We start from the raw sequence: 19,989 nt of genomic DNA, 5'->3' as shown, positions 1-19,989 counted from the left end.
ATTTGATGTTTAATCTCAGAGACATAATGTAAGCATTGGGCTTTGCCACTCCATTCTATCTTCTCAGCTACCCTTTTCTCCCATGAAGTATTAGTGTCAAAATTAAAAATGTCATCTCTCCTAACTCCAAGCCTAGCATTTTGTCTCCTACACCATACTGAAGTGACCTCCATTCTTAGTTTTCACTGGATTCTCTTAAATGTGAGTTGGTGATCATTTAGCTACTTTTCTTAACTGAATGAAGGCTGTTTTTCTTTCATTTCTTATCTCTACAGTAGATAGGAGCTTTCATTCTAATCATTCTGTTTTTCAAGATAACATTCTAAATTCCCTTGAGTATAGACTCTCATGAGAAATTTGTAGCATTTCCTGGTTTCAGCTATTCAGAGATCCCAAAGGAATAGAACTGTACAGTACATTTCAATACTTCTGCCTCTAGCTGAAAATAGGAAATTCAAGGGCATACCAAAAATAGGGACTATAACTCCAATTTTTTTTGAAAGATTGGCATTTTCAAGATATCATCATTTTTTATTCATCTAAAATGAACAAAAGTATCAAACTGGAACATACAAAGCTTCAAATGTTGAACCATTGTGAAGATAGCAGCTGTAGCCACAAACTATAGTCAATCTTTATTAATTCAGTGTAGAAACAACTTAAGCAGTCTATTTTATATTTTTATATATCACATGTCAGCAAATCTTATATCTGTACATGTAAATAATGCACAGATGCTCACACAATATCAGAGATGGAAGAGGTCACGGCCACAGAATCAAAAAAATCATGGATTTAGATGTAGAGGGGACTTAGAAGATACTGAGTCTAAAACTAAGGGAAAGTGATTTGTCCAGGTTCACATAGCTAGAGGCAGAATTTGAATTCAAGTCTTATGTACTCTGAACCCAGCATTTTGATCTAGCTTCCAAAAGAAACTGAAAGCAAAAACTAGGAAGGTCCCTGTCCAAAGTAACCTGCTATAGTGGAAAAGAGAGCAGGACTTGAAAGTCAAGAAATACAAGGTCAAATCCTATTTTTGCCATTAGTTTTGTGATCACTCTAGTAACCCTCAACTTCCTCATCTGCAAAATGAAGATAGTAACAATTACATAATGTATTGTAATGGTCTGTGAGACAAACACTTTGTAAACCTTAAAGTACTACAGAAACAGAAGCTGTTGTTATTACAATTCAGATCATTTGTTCTCAATGACTTTTTCATGTTTGAACATTTGGTCTGTGTGAATTCTTTTGGCTATCATAAAGTATGAATGTTATTTAAGAATATTGTTTGTTTTAAGTCAATGCAGCAAAGTATATCAAAATATCTGGAAGGTGTTTTTTCAACACAATCAGAAACTAAATGCATTTTGTTTAGCTAATGTGAGAAATCCACCTGCTCCCCCATTCCCCAATGTATTCAAATCCTTAAAATCACAAGTGTCTCTTCCAATCAGAAAGACATATATTGGATACAATGGCTCTACTGTAATTTTATCTTCTATCTGAAGCCTGAGTAAGACACTAAAAAAAAGGATCTTAAAAGAAGAGGATGAGAAGAATATGGAGGAGATGCAATCTTCCCAACTCTGTACTCAACATAAACAGCTTTTGCCAAGAGGGCCAATAATTTTGTAAATATTAAACTGCCTTTTCTTATTCTGCAACCTTCTTCACTTCATTGCAGCTTTGGACACAATTGACTACTCCCTCCTTTTCTGAATATTCTTTCCCTATATGCTATTTTGAGGCTGTTTTCTACTGGTTCTCCCCTAGCTGATATGACTAATTTCTCTTCAATCTTCTCCAATGGATCATCATCCATATTCCTCTTCCTAACTATGGGTATTCCCCTAAGACTAGAAGACAGTCATATGTCCTTGCCTTCCCTCATTAGGTGATCCCATTAGTTTTCATGGGTTTAATTATCAACTCTATGTAGATGATTCCTGAATCCATATATTCATCTCTAACTCTCCTTAAATCCAGCCTGACGTAAGCAATTGGCTGTTAGATATCTCCACTCAGATTATCTCTATGACATAGGAAATTCAACATATACAAGTTAGTATTTGTCTTCTCTATCCTTATTCCAAACTCCATTTTTTTCTATTGAGGATACTATCAGTCACACAAGTTTACAATCTCAGTGTCATTCTTCTATTTCTTTGAACTCCCACTTTCAATAAGTTGGCAGATAGGGTCAATTATACCTCTACAAGATCCCTTTGCATGGGCCCCTTCTTGCCACTCATATAGCCCACCTTAGTTCAAGTCTTCATCTGACCTAGGACAATAACTTCTTCTTTTTTTTTTAATTTAATTTTATTTAATAATAACTTTGTATTGACAGAATCCATGCCAGGATAATTTTTACACAGCATTATCCCTTACAATCACTTATGTTTCGTTTTTTCCCCTCCCTCCTTCCTCCCCCCCCCCAAGATGGCAAGCAGTCCTATATATGTTAAATATGTTGCAGTATATCCTAGATACAATACACATTTGCAGAACCGAACAGTTCTCCCGCTGCACAGGGAGAATTGGATTCAGAAGGTAAAAATAACTCAGGAAGAAAATCAAAAATCAAATAGTTCACATTCATTTCCCAGTATTCCTTCTTTGGGTGTAGCTGTTTCTGTTCATCATTTATCCAATGAAACTCCGTTAAGTCTCTTTGTCAGAGAAATCCACTTCCATCAGAATACATCCTCATACAATATCGTTGTCGAAGTGTATAATGATCTCCTGGTTCTGCTCATCTCACTTAGCATCAGTCCATGTAGGTCTCTCCAAGCCTCTCTGTATTCATCCTGCTGGTCATTCCTTACAGAACAATAATATTCCATAATATTCATATACCACAATTTACCCAGTCATTCTCCAATTGATGGGCATCCATTCATTTTCCAGCTTCTAGCCACTACAAACAGGGCTGCTACAAACATTTTGGCACATACAGGTCCCTTTCCCTTTTTTAGTATCTCTTTGGGGTATAAGCCCAATAGAAACACTGCTGGATCAAAGGGTATGCACAGTTTGATAACTTTTTGGGCATAATTCCAGATTGCTCTCCAGAATGGCTGGATTCGTTCACAACTCCACCAACAATGCATCAGTGTCCCCGTTTTCCCGCATCCCCTCCAACATTCATCATTATTTTTTCCTGTCATCTTAGCCAATCTGACAGGTGTGTAGTGATATCTCAGAGTTGTCTTAATTTGCATTTCTCTGATCAATAGTGATTTGGAACACTCTTTCATGTGAGTGGTAATAGTTTCAATTTCTTCATCTGAAAATTGTCTGTTCATATCCTTTGACCATTTATCAATTGGAGAATGGCTTGATTTTTTATAAATTTGAGTCAGTTCTCTATATATTTTGGAAATGAGGCCTTTATCAGAACCTTTAATTGTAAAGATGTTTTCCCAGTTTGTTGCTTCCCTACTAATTTTGTTTGCATTCGTTCTGTTTGTACAAAGGCCTTTTAATTTGATATAATCAAAATTTTCTATTTTGTGATCGGTAATGGTCTCTAGTTCATCTTTGGTCACAAATTTCTTTCTCCTCCACAAGTCTGAGAGATAAACTATCCTATGTTCCTCTAATTTATTTATAATCTCGTTCTTTATGCCTAAGTCATGGACCCATTTTGATCTTATCTTGGTATGTGGTGTTGAGTGTGGGTCCTTGCCTAATTTCTGCCATACTAATTTCCAGTTATCCCAGCAGTTTTTATCAAATAATGAAATCTTATCCCAAAATTTAGAATCTTTGGGTTTGTCAAACACTAGATTGCTATAGTTGACTATTCTGTCTTGTGAACCTAACCTTTTCCACTGATCAACTAATCTATTTCTAAGCCAATACCAAATGGTTTTGGTGACTGCTGCTTTATAATATAATTTTAGATCAGGTACAGCTAGACCGGACAATAACTTCTTAATTAGAGGTTTGCCAAAATAGTCTTCTTAAAGCACAGGTAAAACTGTTACTCCTTTTATCAAGAATTTTATATGGCTCCCTATTGTCTCTAATCTGATACCATACTTATTTCCACATTATTCTTTTCTACATACTTTGTGCTCTAGCCCAATGGTCCTATTTGCTAGTAAACTCATCATCTTAGTCTGAAGATGTTTCCTCAAGCCTTTCCCCCATCTCAAACCTGGTTCTTGCATTTCCTTCACGACTCAGCTCTAATTCTGCCTCTGAAGGAAGCCTTTCCTAATCCTTTTAGAAGTGCTCTTCCCTATCCTCAAGTTATCTTGTATTTCAATGTATATTAAGAAGTAAAGGTGAAAAGAATATATTCAAGGTATAGAAGAATAGCCTGTACAAAGACACAGAGAAAGGAGAAGGAATCTTACCTAAATGCCAACATGGATGGAAAATAAAATCCTTGAATAAGAATATTATCTAATAAATCTTTTTTTAAAAATCACTTTGAGGGGCGGCTAAGTGGCGCAGTGGACAGAGCACCAGCCTTGAAGTCAGGAGGACCTGAGTTCAAATCAGGTCTCAGACACTTAACACTTTCTGGGCAAGTCACTTAATCCCAATTGCCTCAGCAACAAACAAACAAAAAAACATTCTGGAAACAAACTGTATAAAGTTTTAAATGCCAACAAATGAACTCAAAGGTAACTAAGGAGACCCTGAATCATCTCAAAGAGAGAAAGCAAACAAGATCATTCATCCCCTCATCACCTCCCTGGAGGTGGTGCCTGTCAATGCAGCCTGAGTGCTTTGTTGGTTATCATGTTTCTCTGCAGAAAGACTAAATACTAAGCTTGCAGTCTACTAAAGAACACCATCAAACCTTAGGTATTTTTCATTAAAACTATTGTCTAAATATGCTGCCTATCAAATTTATAGATAGGAAAAGAATTTTTGAATAAGAGATTGAGAACACTGGATTTATATAAATAAAAGTAATGGGGGGACAACTTTATATAGTTTCTCAGATAAAGGCCTCATATCTCAAATAAACAGAGAGAACTCTGTCAAATTTAAAATAATGTGAGTCATTCTTCCAATGGAAGACAGAATAATATTAAAAAATGATCTAAATGATCATTAAAAAATGATCAATGCATTATTGATCAGAAAATGCAAATTAAGTCAACTTTCAGATATCATCTCTCACTGATCAGCATCACTAAATGATAAAAGGGAAAAATGAAAAAATGTTGGAGGGAATGTGGAAAAAATAGGAGACTAATACACTGTGGAACTGTGGGCTGATCTAATCACTTTGGAGAATAATCTGGAATTATGCTCAAAGAGTTATAAAACTGTGTAAAAACTTTGATCAAGCAAAGATTCTATTAGGACTGTCTCCTCAAAGTGATCATGGAAAAAGGGAAAGAATCTCTATGTTTCAAAATATTTATAGCAGCTCTTTTCACAGTGGCAAAAAAATGGAAATGGAGGGCATACCCATCAATTGGAGAATGGCTGAATAAGTTATGGTACTATGGTTGTGATGGAATACTGGTTAATTTTAGGAAAACATGGAAAAATATATGAAGAATAAATTGAGCAAAATCAAGAGAATGTTGTCTATACTAACAGCAATGCTGATTGAAGAGTAAATGTGAACGACTAAGCAATTAGCTATTATCTGAATATTCAAATCAACTATAGAGGATCTAAGAAGAAAGATGCTATAACTATGAATTGTACAGTTTCACATATGTATCAGAATCATACATTGGTTTTCTCGTGTGTGGGACTGGGAAAAAAGAAGAGAAACCATTTTGAATTAAATATAATAAAAAATAAAATATTTTTTAAAAAAGAATTATCATCTAGTCATGCTATCCTGAAATCATTCAGTAAATTTTCTGAAAGCAAATATAAGACTACAATCTTCTCTACATTATTCAAGCCTTTATTCTAGCCTTCCAAAATCTTTTTTTTTGCATTCTATTATTTAATGTGACCAATTCTTCCCAGCTTCATGTCATCTATAAATTAAACAAGAACAATATCTATGTCTCCTTCAAAATCAAAGACAAAAAATGTAGAACAGTTTAGTGACAAGGACACATTGCTGGGCTATTCCAAGAGCCCTATAGATGTCTAAACCATTTCCAATTCTGATCACTTGTGCTATCATCAAATTAATAGTTCTCCTCATCCATGAGACAGAGCTTGTCAGATGCCTTGCCAAAATTCACACTCTATAATATTCTCCATTTGATCTACTAAGTAACACGATACAAGGGAAATCGAGTGAGTCTGATATGATCTATTCTTGATACCAACTCTCAGTGCTCACCAAATATCTCTTTCATAAGATGTTTTGCAATTTTGTCAGAACCTGAAGACTATATTTTGAAGGGCAGAGCTTCAAAATTATAAAACACAGATTTAAGTGATCACTTTTCAGTATGAGACAAATAGATTTTTCCTAAATAACATGTACTCATAAACAATTACTGATATATCTATCTCAAAATAGATTTTTAGCAGCCACAATGGGATGAAGAATGGCAACACTCAATAGGGGCTACAAAATATGACAACAAAGTATGCTCTTGAATGAATACAAAAGAATACTTATGTATATATTCAACAAATAGTTATAGCCCTGTTTAGAATATTATGTAAGGTTCTGAGAAAGAGGCAAAGATTAGTAGTAAACATGGTCCCTATCCTCAAGAAACTTACAGCCTAGCTTAAAGTAATAAAGTTACTTTGCTGGGCCTCTCTGCTTTCTCTTCTGTTAAATTAAAGAGATGAACTAATCCTAACTCTATGACATTTTAAGAATATTAAGATAAAGACACTGATTAATATGACATTTTGGAACTATGCTCAAAAGATTATCAAACTGTACATACCCTTTGATCCAGCAGTGTCCAGTTTGGGCCTATATCCCAAAGAGATGATAAAAAACGGAAATCATTATTATTCTATAACAAACAATCAGCAGAATGGTTTCAGAAAGTCCTGGAGAGACTTACATGAACTGTTGATGACTGAAGTGAACAGAACCAAGAGAACATTGTACACAGCAACAAAATTATATGATGATCAACTATGATGGACTTGGCTCTTCTCAACTATGTGGCAATTCAAGGCAGTTCCAATGATCTTGGAATGGGAAATGCCAATCATTTCCCATGCCAATCATCGGGAGAGAACTATGGAGATTGAATATGGATCAACACATAGTATTTTCACCTTTTTGATTTGATTTTTCTTGCACAATATAACAAATATGGAAATATATTTAAAAGAATTGCATGTATTTAAGTTATATCAGATTGTTGTCTTGGGAAGAGGTGGGATAAAAATTTGGAACACAAGAGTCTTACAAAAATGAATGTTGACAACTATTTTTACATGTATTTAGAAATATAAAATACTACTGAAAATTAGAAAAAGTATGACAGACCAAAATAAATAGATAAGAGAAATATCATGAATTATAAGGAGGGGAAAGAATGCAAAATGCATGAAATATCCCCTTTTCTTATCTTTCATATGATTTCTCACATAATTCAACTGTTGAATTATGTGAGAAATCATATGAAAGATAAGAAAAGGGGATATTTCAGCTTCACCCTTGGCTTCTTCCACCCCTTATCCTTTTCAAGAAAAGAAAGAAGAACTTTTCAAGTTTCAAAGGGTCTAGAGAATTTTGGATTTCCTATCTTCCCAGCAGGAGCCTAGAACTGTCCCCAACTCCACCACATTGACTTCCTTGGAATAGCAGAGGCTGGCAGTAATATCTGCATTGGGAACCAAGGACAAACTGGACATGGATTCCAATCATAAAAGATCTGAAGAAAGAAATCATACCATGAATAAGGGAAATTTCCTCTAAGGAGAAAAAGGGACTTCTAGTAACCCAAAGCTGAGTTATTCCTTTGCTCTATGTGTTCATTAATTCCTTCATTTTTGTGTATTAGCAAGCAATCACTTATCCTTATCTTGTTGTTTTTTTGATAAGATTTGCCACTACATATTCAAGTTTTTCTATTCTACCAATTATCTCAGCTGTGCAAAATCATAAATTCTGTTCTCTTAAGTCTTATTTCTGTTTTAAACTATTCAGGAAAAGTATGTTGCGGTTCCATGTTTTACTCAAAAGATCCACAGGGATTCTCTGCCTAATCATATGTTGAATTATTTTCTTTTGTTTTACAATGTCTATTCATAGATGTCTGAACTCATTTACTAGATCTGGAGGCCATATTTCCTTACACTGTTAATGTTTTCCCTATTGGTCTGTCTGCTTATGAGCAAGATCTTCAAGTTTTCTTCTTCTTGAGATCTTTGATGATTTAAGTCTTAATTTTTCTCCTTATTTCTCTCTTTTGTTAACTTTCTGTCTCACTCTCTTAAAGTGTCTTAGTCTCCTCTCACATGGGCCAATGAATGGTTCACCAGTTTATTTCTCTACTCCAAATGATTTTGGGGGAGGAAAAGCTGGTCTCCTCTAAGTTCTGGGCTCTTTCCCTCATATTTAGGGGAGTGTCACACAGTCCTACATACATAGTGTTCTGTCCTGTTCCTTCTGTTTCTCAATTCTTTGGCTCAGCAGTACAGGGTGCTGCCATACTGGTATTACTACAGCTAGGAAGGATATTTGTTGTTTGGAGTTTGGATCTTTGATGCTTGAAGAGAAAAGGGATTGGTTGGAGCATGTGAGGTTGAACTTGATTACAGGACTAGATACTTGTTCTTTCCTTCTGTTTCTTCACTCTCCTGCATAAGAGTTTTTTTAAATAGCTTTTTATTTAAAAAACGCAAAAACAGTTTTCAAGATTCACCCTTGCAAAATCTTGTATTCCAAAATTTTCTTCCCTCCCTTTTCCCCACCCCTCTCCAAACAAGAAGTAATTCAATGTAAATTAATCATGTGCAATTCATCTATATATATTTCCACATTTATCATGATGCACAAGAAAAGTCAGATCAAAAAGAAAAAAATGGAAAAAAAAAAAGCAAGGAAACTACAAAAAAGATGATCCACATTCAGTCCCATAGTCCTCTTTCTGCATGCAGATGGCTTTCTCCATCATAAATCTATTGGAATTGGCCTGAATCACCTCATTGTTGAAAAGAATTAAGGCCATCACTGTTGATCATCACATAATTTTATTGTTATTATGTACAATGTTCTCTTGGTTCTATTCACTTAGCATCAGTTCATGGCCTTTCTGAAATCATCCTGCTGATTGTTTCTTATACAGCAATAATATTCCAACTTATTCAGTCATTCTGCAACTGATGGGCATCCCCTCAGTTTCCAGTTCCTTGTCACTCAAAAAAGCTGCTACAAACATTTTTGCACATGGAGGTCCTTTTTCCTTTTGGGATATCTTTGGGATACAGACCCAGTAGAAACACTGCTGGATCAAACTGTGCTACTTATGCACATTCTGATAGTCCTTTGGGCAGAGTTCTAAATTGCTCTCCAGAATGATTGAATTAGTTCACAATTCCACCAACAATGTATTAGTGTCCCAGCTTTCCCACATCCTCTCCAACATTTATCATTATCTTTTCCTGTTTTCTTAGCCAATCTGAGAAGCATGGTACTTCTCAGAAGAACCACTGTACCTCAGAATTGTCTTGCTTGGAATTTCTCTAATCAATAGTAATTTAGAGCATTTTTTAGTATGACTAGAAATGGTTTTAATTTCTTTGTCTAAAAATCATCTGTTGATATATCCTTTGACCATTTATCAATGGGAGAATGGCTATGCATACAACTCTTGAAGCACACAGATCATGAACTCAACAAATTTTTGCAGTCTGGTGTTTTGGATCTCTAGTCATCAGACAAAAAGGAGAGGGGGTCAGTGTATGAGGAGGCATTCTTTTGCAAGCCTGTAGGTCAGGTGGCTAGTGCAGCCTTATAGCTGTAAGCATGGTAGGCAGTGGAGGAAGGGGTGTTAAATGAACACAATTTAGATATCATCTCAAAAAGTTTTTGCTTTCTTTTGGTAAAAGAAGATTAGTATTCTAAGCTACACAGTCAGCTGATATTGCTTTATATTTGACATAATTTTTATTTTGGAAAATTTTGAAACAGTGTGAAGATTAGAGAAAAGTATCTAATCGTCCTTTTGTTGGTCATGTGACATGGAAGTGATACCACATGTGTTTTCAAAGCTTTAGTATAATTTCGCATGGAAACTGGACATACTAATGGGAGAGTGTGTCATAGATTGGGGGGGTATTTTGTATCAACCTTGATACCAACTTAATATAAAAATCTATTTCTAAAGTCTAAGTAAATGATTCACAACTGATTAGCATAAGAAATGCAGTGGTGGGAACTAGTGAGTTATAATTGATTGATGTTTGCCCTTCATTTTCAAAAAGGACCATGACATTGGGAAGGTGGAGTCATTACTTGCAAGTGAATTTGATGTAAGTGATGGAGGGCTGTGGAAAGTCACCAGCCTCACTTTCTCTTTCAGAGCCATCTGGGTCCAGTGGAAAGATATAAATCAGAACAACTGGAGATGGCTCCAGATGCAATTAGAGGCACTGGCCTTTACTAAAATGAAATGAATGAAAAACAGCTTTCATTCAGTTCAGAAATATAGTTAAAATAACCATAGGAACTGTAGCTAATATGAGAAATATGAATCTTGCATCTCTAAAATATTGAATGCCTAGTAGTAGTTTGCCTTGGGTATACAAGAATAGCACATCAATGTTCTTCTCCCTCCCTCCACCTTTTTTTTCCCTTTGAAACAGTTGTAGTTTGTAATCATTTTAGATTATTTGTCCATAGGGTAAGATTTACTTGATGGCCAAGAAGCTCTGAGTAATCAATCCTACCTTTACAGAGAAAGCCTGGGATGTCCATACTTCTCACTTTCACTTCTTAAAATCCCTCACTTATCTCAAAGTTCACATCCTACATGAGGATTTTCCTGATTCTGTCAGCTACTAAAGTTGTTCCTAAGTTGTTCCCAAATTACCTCATGTCTACTTTATATTTACATATATGTGTGAACATGCCCCAAAAGAATATAATCCCTGACAGCAAGAAATGTTGCTTTTTTGTATTTGTATCCTCTAGTGTAATTTCTGGTATATATAGTACATATTTAATAAATGTTTACTATTTGATCACTATCAAATGATCCTTTTGTACTGTGTAAAATGTTACTATAGTGAGAATTACTGTTTGTTTTTAGCTTAAACCTAGTTATCACTGAGATGTATAAATCTTGGGCATATCAACTTTGTATTGAAAAACACTTTAGAGATGATTTAGCCTAAAATACTAATTCTACAGATAAGGAAATTAAATCATAGAGAGATTATGTGTCTCACTCAAAGTCATACTGTTAGTAACAGAGCCAGAACTTAAACTTGGTTCCCTGCTTCCTAACCCAGGGCTCTTCCCACTCTATCACAATTCAGCTTCTATTTGGGTCTTCTTTTTTCCATCTGTAAAAAGAAAGATTCAAGCTAGATGATCTCTGTGATTATTTCTAAATCAAATATTTATGTGTGTATGTGTATAAGTAAACACATACACACATACTTCTAAATCAAACACACACAAACATATATACATATCTTTATCTGTAGAGATGTATCTATAAATATCCACAGATACATCTCTATCAATATATAAAAAATAAAAACATTTTCCTCATTTCTATCAATCAAAACTATTGCTCTAACACTGACTTTACTAGGGATAAGAGTACATTCTCTTAAGGACCAAAGCTGTCTATCCTTGCCCAAGAAACATAGTATGCAGAAATGGTAGCTATGTCATCTATGGTGAGTCTATGTAGTTCTGACATTTGTATTCTCAATTCCACAGGCAAAGTAAAGTCCAGATCAGCTAAGAGAAAAGTTTTTTATTTTCTGAAAATAAGTCAACTTTGGTATCTCTAGAACCAAAGTAGTGAAAAACTGGTTAATGGTGAATTTTATTAAACCTTTTCTGTTTTTTCTAACTCTACACACTTTCAAGCTTTAACAGTCTGAAATATTAGTCCTTTCTGCAAGAAGAGTAGAATGAAGGGGAAGGAATGACAGAATGGATTAATTGTACATACTAATAATCCAAAGTCTGAAGCATGAGTAATGTTTTAACTTAGCCAAGGTCTTGCGCCAAGTCTTGCTAATAGGGACAGAAATTTTTCTTAAGTCAACTGTGTCACATTGACAGAATGAACACAAATTCCCAGGCATCACATAAGTCTGTTACACATAAAGCTTAATAAACATTATACTACTGAAAGCAGTATCATTTCTGAAATCTTTCAGAAAAATGAGGTGAAACAGGTTTGCTTCAGATGCCATATTATATAACACAATAGAAAAGGAGTCCTGGTGTCTTTTGCCTTATTGTGGTTAAGGAAAAGGAAGGTGGAAGGATAATCATAGGATTAAAACTAAATCATTTTCCCTAGAAAATAACATGCTTAAAAGGTAACATGAATCACAGCTCAGAGAATTTTAGAGTTGGAAGAAACCTTAAAAAGATCATCAAACTGAGTCCCTCAAACCCAGCCTAGATTCCTATATAATTGGGAATCTCATCTGATTCCCTAACCTGGGGTGCCTAATCTTCACCTCTTCATCTGTTACTATCTGGTCTAACTCTTTTGTTTTACACATAAGGAAACCTGGGGCCTACAGAGGATAATTGTCTTGCTCAAGGTCAGACCTATAAATATTGACAGAGCCAAGTACTCGCATCCAGACCTCCTGATTCGATGCCCAACATTCTTCCCGTTGTACTGGAGTGTCTTGGATTTTGGTTACATTTTAAAGAATTGTGTGATTCAGCAACAAAATTATACAAAGATCAATTATGATGGACGTGGCTCTTTTCAACAACGAGATGAGTGAGGACAGTAAATCACCATGCAGTCTTAGAATTAAGGAGTTTTAAGATCCCTTTCAATTTATTTTCACTTATTAGCATTTTATTTTTCCAATTAAATGTAAAGATAGCTTTCAATATTCCTTTTTATAAGATTTTGAGTTCCAAATTTTTCTCTTCTCCCCCTTAAGATAGCCAGCAATTTGATATAGGTTATATATATACAATCATTTTAAATATAATTCCATATTAGTTGTGTTGTAAAAGAAAATTCAGAACAAAAGGAAAAAACCACGAGAAAGAAAAATGCTTCAATCTGTATTAAAGCTCTACAGTTCTTTCTCTGGATGTGGAAAGCATTTTCCAGTACAAGTCTATTAAAACTTGGATTACTGTATTGCTGAGAAGAGCTAAGTCTATCATAGTGGATCATCAAACAATGGTGCTCTTGCTATGTACAATATTGCCACAGTTTTGCTCACTTCACTCAGCAACAGTTCATGTAAGTCTTTCCAGATTTTTCTGAAATCAGCCCTCTTCATTTTTTATAGAACAACAGTAAAACACAACTTATTCAACCATTCCCCAATTGATGGGCATCCTCCAATTTCTAATTCCTTGTCACCACAAAAAGAGTTGCTAAAAAATATTTTTGTACATTGGAATTATTTTCCTACTTTTATGAATGCTTTAAAAGGATACAAATCCAGTAGTGCCATTGCTGAATCAAAGAATATGTACAGTTTGATAGCCCTTTGGACAGAGTTCCAAAGTGTCCTTCAGAACAGCTGATGATTTTCAATTCTAAAAAAAAAAGCCTATGATTCTAAATCAAAAAAAAAAACCTTTTCCAGATTCTACAATTCAAATTAGCATGTAATAACGATAAATGCTATTCCAGGTTGGTCCTGTTTCAATTTGTTTTATTAGAACCCAGATCTTTATTTTTTTTAAGAAGATTTCAGTTTCTGTTTGCATTTTTGTTTTTCTTCCTGGGTTATTTCTACCTTCTGAATCCAATTCTCCCTATGCAACAAGAGAACTGTTTGGTTCTGCACACATATATTGTATCTATACTGTGACAGATTTAACATGCTTGCCATCTAGGAGAAGGGGTGGAGGGAGGGAGGGGAAAAATCAGAACAGAAGTGAATGCAAGGTGTTGGTGGAGTTGTGAACGAATCCAAACATTCTGGAGAGCAATCTGGAATTATGCCCAAAAAGTTATCAAACTGTGCATACCCTTTGATCCAGCAGTGTTTCTATTGGGCTTATATCCCAACGAGGTGCTAAAGAAGGGAAGGGGACCTGTATGTGCCAAAATGTTTGTAGCAGCCCTGTTTGTAGTGGCTAGAAACTGGAAAATGAATGGATGCCCATCAATTGGAGAATGGCTGGGTAAATTGTGGTATATGAATGTTATGGAATATTATTGCTCTGTAAGGAATGACCAGCAGGATGAATACAGAGAGGCTTGGAGAGACCTACATGGACTGATGCTAAGTGAGATGAGCAGAACCAGGAGATCATTATACACTTCGACAACGATATTGTATGAGGATGTATTCTGATAGAAGTGGATTTCTATGACAAAGAGACCTAACTGAGTTTCAATGGATAAATGATGGACAGAGACAGCTACACCCAGAGAAGGAACACTGGGAAACGAATGTGAACTATTTGCATTTTTGATTTTCTTCCCAAGTTATTTTTACCTTCTGAATCCAATTCTCCCTGTGCAACAGGAGAACTGTTTGGTTCTGCCAATATGTATTATATCTAGGATATACTGCAACATACTTAACATATATAGGACTGCTTGCCATCTTGGGGGGGGGTGGAGGGAGGGAGGGGAAAAAACGAAACATAAGCGAGTGCAAGGGATAATGTTGTAAAAAATTACCCTGGCATGGATTCTGTCAATACAAAGTTATTATTAAATAAAATAAAATTTAAATTAAAAAAAAAAAAAGAAGTGAATGCAAGGGATAAGGTTGTAAAAAAATTACCCTGGCATGGGTTCTGTCAATAAAAAGTTATTTAAAAAAAGAAGAAGAAGATTTCAGTTTCATTCCACTCCTTCTAGAGATAGAATACTATTCCAGGAAACAGTCTTATTTTCCTCTTAGAGCATCAGAGAAAAGAAATAGAAATTATTTCTTCCAAGAAGTCCTTCATGATAAGGGCAGAACACATGACTGGGCTCCAAATCCTCTTGCAGGACATATTTCACATGACTTTACTTTCTTTCCATACTGTTCATTATAGTCAAACTGGCCTGCTCTCCCTTCCCACTGTTCTCTCTCCAACCTTTTTTATGGCTCATGATATTCCTTATAGCAGAAATTGATTCTCCAACATCTTCTGTTAAAATTTTCCTGTTAAAATCCAAAGTGTAAAACCACCTTTTTCACAAAGCCATATTTAATCACCACAAATTCCTCTATTTCTAGTATCTCAGCCAAGGAGGTTTTGCTATGTAGATCTTTCATCTGTACCTGTACTTTGTATTAGAGTTGAGTCATTCACTCATTCATTCAGTAAGTCCTTACTAAATAAATGCCACATATCAGCAACTGAACTAGGTTCTGGCTATAAGGAAATTTAAAAACTATAGTTCTTACTATCAATCACAACAGACAATATGTAAAGAAATAGAATGTAAATATATATGTGTACATATTACATATATACATATATGTGTATATGTTATATATATACATATATGCACTGCATACATTTTTGAGAAGATATTAGCAGCTAGATGAGACAGAATCAGAAAAAGCTTCATGTGGAAAGGATTGCTTGACCAGGTTTCTGAAGAAAAGAAGGGATTTTAAAGATCAGATAAGAGATATGTTGTTGAGGTAGAAACAAAATTAAGTTTAAGATCAAGTTAAATTTTAAGGGGCGGAGCCAAGATGGCAAAGACGACACATGTTTCTCTCTGACCTTCTCTACAACCCTCACACTAATAATGAAACTGGAGCAGCAGAACCCACAAATATTGGGAGCACAACAAATTATCAGCAGAAGATAATTTCTAAGATTGCCAAAAAAGGTTTGTTTCAACTGGAAAGAGGAGGGAGGCAGCTAGTGTAAGCAGCTGAGTACAAACCCCAGTGCAGACAGCACAGAGTCCCAGGGCAGTGCAGTCTCCACAGGCAGAGAATCTACAGGGAGGAATCTACAGGAATGTACAGCAATGTTGGCCACTCTGCCCTGGTTGCAAGCCAGTAGATCATCAGAGAAGTTATAAAACATCCAACACAAACACAAAAGATCAATAGTGAATCCTAAAACTTCAGAATCTCACGGGACTTGGCCATGACCACCCAGCACCAGGAGTGAATCAGCACTGACCCAGCACAGCAGCAGTCTCTTGGAAAACTTCCTCTGCCCTAAAGGCAGACCTTAACATTTTTTTTAAATGAGTAAAAAACTAAAGAGAACTCTGATGGTAGACAGCTTCTATGGTGAAAGAGAAGAATAGATTTCAAACCCTGAGAAGACTAAAGGCAGATTTTCTCCAGATGAAGCCCCAAAAGGTGATATAACCTGGTCCCTATCACACAAGGCTCTCCAAAAAGAAATTTAAAAGGATCTTAAAAGAGAGTTAGAAGAAAAATAAGGAAAGGAAATGAAAAATTTGCAAGAGGGTCTGGAAAAGGCAACACAAAAACTATCTGAAGAAAATTCACTATAAAATAGACTTAGTTAAATGGAAAAAGCATATAACTCATTAAAAGATAGATTTGATAAAAGTGAAAAAGAAAGCAACTCCTAGAAAAACATATTTATGAAGCAGAAAAAGAAAATAATTCCTTAAAAACCAGAATTTGTGAAATAGAAAAAAATAATTCCTTCAAAAATAGAATTTATGAAATGGAAAAAAAATCCATAGAACAAAACAACTCATTTAAAAATTCAATTGGATAACTACAAAAAGAAGTAAAAAAAGTAAATGAAGAAAATAATTCACTAAAATTCAGAATTGAATAAATGGAAATGAATGACTTAATGAGACAATAAGAATCAGTCAAGCAAAACCAAAAAGAAAATGAAAAAAAAAAGTAAAATACTTAATTTAGAAAATAACCGACCTGGAAAATAGACCTAAGAGAGATAAACTAAGGATTATTGGACTCTCTGAAATACATGATTTTTAAAAAGGGCCTAGGCACTTTCTTTTAGGAAATCATCAAAGAGAACTGCCTAGGTATCATAGAATCATAAGGTAAAATGATCATGAAAAGAATTCACCAAACAGCTCCTGAAAGAGACCCCAAAATTAAACCCCCAAAGAATATCATGGCTAAATTTGAGAACTATCAGACCAAAAAAAAAAATCGGATCAGAAAGAAACAATTCAAATACCAAGGAGCCACAATAAGGATTATTCAGGACTTAGCAGCTTCTACTTTAAAAGGATCAAAGGGCATGGGATCTGATATTCCAAAAGGCAAAGGAACTTGGAATGCAGCCAAGAATAAATTATCCTGCTACACTGAGCATTTTCTTTCAGGGAAAAAGATGGACATTCAATGAAACTGGTGAATTCCATTTATTTTTGATGCAAAGATCAGAGCTAAACAAAAAAAAATTGAACTTTTTTTTTTCAAGAGGGATAAAAAGATAAAAAGAAAAAAACTCTAGAGAACTGTATTTCTGTTATGGGTATACATTGAGAGTACATGTATAATATGATTTTACTGTTATAATATGAAAAAGAAACTAGAGATGGAAAAGGGATTGTAACAGAAAAAAGGGGGAAAGTGAAGGTAAAATAAGAAATAATATCTCAGGAAGAGGCAAAGAAAACATATTATAATTGAGGGAAAGAAGGAAGAATAACAAATATTATGTGAATCTTATTCTCATCATATTTGGCCCAAAGAAAGAATATTAGATATATTTGGTTTCACCGAGAAACATCTTTCATCTTATAGAAAAGTGGGAGGGGAAAGTGCAAAAGGGAAGGGGTAAGCTAAAGAGAAGAGAAAAAAGAAATAGTAGGGGAAAAGTATAAAAAAGGGGGAGGGTCTCTAAAGGAAGAGGACTGCTTGAGGCAAGTAGTGCTCTTAAGTAAAATACTGGGGAGGAGGGAAAGGGGAAAAGCAAAGAGAAAAGTATAATTTGGGGTTAATAAGATGGCAGGAAATACAGAATTATTATAGTTGTTACTGTAAATGTGAAGGGGGTGAACTCTCCCATAAAACATACGTGAATAGCAGACTGGATTAAAAGCCAAAACCCTAGAATATGTTGTTTACAAGAAACACATTTAAAGCAGAGCGATACATACAGAGTAAAGGTAAAAGGCTGGAGCAGAATCTATTATGCTTCAGGTGAAGTAAAAAAGGCTTGATCTCAGATCAAGCAAAAGTAAAAATTGATCTAATTTAAAAAGATAAGGAAGGAAACTATATTTTGCTAAAAGGTACCATAGATAATGAAGCAATATTAAACATATATGCCCCAAGTGTTATAGCATCTAAAGTCCTAAAGGAGAAGTTAAGAGAGTTGCAAGAAGAAATAGACAGCAAAATTATAATAGTGGGAGATCTCAACCTTGCTCTCTCAAAACTAGATAACTCAAACCACAAAAAGAAAGAAGTTAAAGAGGTAAATAGAATACTAGAAAAACTATATATGATAGCTCTTTGGAGAAAATTGAATGGAGACTGAAAGGAGTACACTTTCTTTTCAGCAGTTTATGGAACCTATATAAAAATTAACCATATATTAGGATATAAGGACCTCAAAATCAAATGCAGAAAGGCAGAAATAGTAAATGCATTTTTTTTCAGATCACAATGCAATAAAATTACATTCAAAAAAGGGCCAGGGGAAAATAGACCAAAAAGAAATTGGAAACTAAATAATCCCATCCTAAAGAATGAATGGATAAAACAGAAAATCTTAGACACAATCAATAATTTCATCCAAGAGAATGACAATAATGAGACAACATACCAAAATTTGTGGGATGCAGCCAAAGTGGTAATAAGGGGAAATTGTATAACTTTAGATGCTTATGTGCACAAAATACAGAAAGAGAAGATCAATAAATTGGGTTTACAACTAAAAAAGCTAGAAAAAGAACAAATTAACCCCCCCCAACCAAATAACAAACTTGAAATTCTAAAAATAAAAGGAGAGATCAATATAATTGAAACTAAAAAAAATTATCGAATTAATAAATAAAACTAAGAATTGGTTTTATGAAAAAACCAACAAAATAGATAAACTGTTAGTTGATTTGATTAGAAAAAGGAACGACAAAAATCAAATTGTTAGTCTCAAAAAGGAAAAGGGAAAACTATCTACTAATGAAGAGAAAACTAGAGCAATTAACAGGAATTACTTTGTCGAATTTTATGCCAATAAATTTGATAACCTAAGCAAAATGGAGGAATACCTACAAAAATATAGATTGCCCAGATTAACAGAAGAGGAAATAAATGACTTAAATAGTCCCATTTTAGAAAAAGAAATAGAACAAGCTATTAATCAACTCCCTAAGAAAAAATCTCCAGGACCAGATGAATTTATATGTGAATTCTACCAAACATTTAAAGAACAATTAACTTCAATACTACCTAAACTATTTGAAAAAATAGGGAATGAAGGACTCCTACCAAATTCCTCTTATGACACAGACATAGTACCTACACCAGGTAGGACAAAAACAGAGAAAGAAAATTATAGGCCAATCTCCCTAATAAATATTAATGCAAAAATCTTAAATAAAATATTAACAAAGAGATTACAGATAATCATCCTCAGGATAATATACCACGACCAAGTTGGATTTATACCAGGAGTGCGGGGCTGGTTCAATATTAGAAAAACTATTACCATAATTGAATATATCAAAACCAAATTAACAAAAACCATATGATGAGATCTCAATAGATGCAGAAAAAGCATTTGATAAAATCCAATACCCATTTCTATTAAAAACACTAGAGAGTATAGGAGTAAATTGACTTTTCCTTAAAATAGTCAGTAGCATGTATTTAAAACTACCAGCAAGCATCATATGTAATAGGGATAAACTAGAACCATTCCCAATAAGATCAGGGGTAAAACAAAGTTGCCCATATCACCATTGCTACTCAGTATTGTATTAGAAATGCTAGTCTTGGAAATAA

At 34.5% G+C, this 19,989-nt stretch overlaps 1 protein-coding gene across 3 annotated transcripts in view; it reads right to left on the bottom strand.

The window, feature by feature from the left end:
- Positions 1-19,989, bottom strand: part of FCHSD2 (FCH and double SH3 domains 2) — a 365,055-nt gene that overhangs the window by 265,034 nt on the left and 80,032 nt on the right. The window lies entirely within an intron of this gene.

The sequence above is a fragment of the Antechinus flavipes genome, chromosome 3, assembly GCF_016432865.1.
Source record: "Antechinus flavipes isolate AdamAnt ecotype Samford, QLD, Australia chromosome 3, AdamAnt_v2, whole genome shotgun sequence".
Taxonomy (NCBI): Eukaryota; Metazoa; Chordata; class Mammalia; order Dasyuromorphia; family Dasyuridae; genus Antechinus; species Antechinus flavipes.
Note: the sequence above shows the minus strand (reverse complement) of the source record. Positions and strands in the feature narration are given on the sequence as shown.